Below are 1581 nucleotides of genomic sequence, written 5' to 3'. Positions count from 1 at the left end.
GAAACTACTCTGTAAAGTGTCTTCCTGAAGATGTTGGGTGTGTCTTTGTAAAGCAAGAAATCTCCATGCACCAGAATTGTTTGTGTGGTGGGTGGGAGGGTTATGAGAGACAGAGACAGAAAGAGAGAAAAGAGTCCCTTCCGAAAAGAGCTGAATAAGCTGAGTTTCTATGCCTTTCACACAGTTCAGGCTTCTTGGGGAAAAAAGTATTTACATAGTCTCATCCTCCTCGTTGAAGAATTTGGCCACGTACTCAGTGTCAGTGTTCTTGAGTGGGGGTTAGCATACTGCATTCCAGTCTGGTCCTGCCACTACCATGCTCTACCTTTAGCAAGTTGCTTTACCTCTCTGGGCTGCCACGTGCTTAACTGTAATGTGAGGAATCTGGAGTAGGTGATTCATCCCAGCTCTAATATTTTGTGAATTTGAGACTTTGTATCCAGAAGAGGCTGGGATGTTCATAAAGCAGTGTAAGCTAGGGGACTGCCTCCTATCTCTTGTAGGATCCCCCATGTCTGTCCCTTCTACTCAACCCTTAACTGAACCCAACTTTTATCAGGGAGCTAAGCCTCTGTGGGAATGTCAGAAGACTCGTCTCAGTCACTGTGGCCAACATTTCTGTTGGTTGTACTGAATTAGCTCTTCTGAAACCCTCTGGCCACCCACGCTAAACCCTACAACGACAGCCTTGCCCCTCCTCTCCTAGAGTGAGTACCAATCCATAGTACATTGCATGACATTCCGTCCCCAGAAATGTAGGGAAGGTTGTCAGCTGAGGTGGTAAATGGGTTGTAAATTCCCCAGCAACAGATACACAGAGTAACCGGGTGTGACACAGAGTTAATTTCATGAAGGAATACAGTCTGCATGCTGGTATTGGGAAAAACTTGGTTTTGCATACACGGTTGCATGCACAACCAGCTGCTAATCTCTTGGTGGCATTTTCATTATGAATTTGCTCACCACCTGTCTTGCTTAAGCTAAAAAATAAATGCATTTGATTGCACAGGAATTTTCTCTGGTTCTTTGTTTTCACACATCCAGATTTTTCATTTCCTTTAAAAATTATCCCATGTTTCTAATGCTTCCTAATTTCTATCATCTCGGGGAGCCCATGGTCTGAGTCATGCATCAGATTTCATTTATTCTGCTGAAAGAAATCTCTTTGCCATAATATTTTTTGAGGAAAATATTATTCTTTAAGACTCTAACACCAAACAGTAGAACAAGTGTGGAATACTTCTTTTAATTAACACATTCTCACAAATAGGTACTTTCTATTAGCATTGAAGAGTGCTCAGTCTCTTAACTTTTACTAATATGAATATTATTATTCATAATTTAAGCAACCAAATATAAACCATGTTTTGAAGCTTATTTCCTAAGCTTCAAAGCTATTAAAGTGGTATCTTATTTAGAACTAGATTTATCAGTCAAAAGACTGAAGAATATTCCTAGAAGTTAGATAAATACCCATGACCATACCATCTTTTTTTTTTTATTATTATTTATTTGACAGACAGAGATTACAAGTAGGCAGAGAGAGAGGAAGGGAAGCAGGCTCACTGCCAGGCAGAGAGC

Source organism: Martes martes (assembly GCF_963455335.1).
Source record: "Martes martes genome assembly, chromosome: 6".
Lineage (NCBI taxonomy): Eukaryota > Metazoa > Chordata > Mammalia > Carnivora > Mustelidae > Martes > Martes martes.
This window is presented reverse-complemented; position numbering follows the sequence as displayed.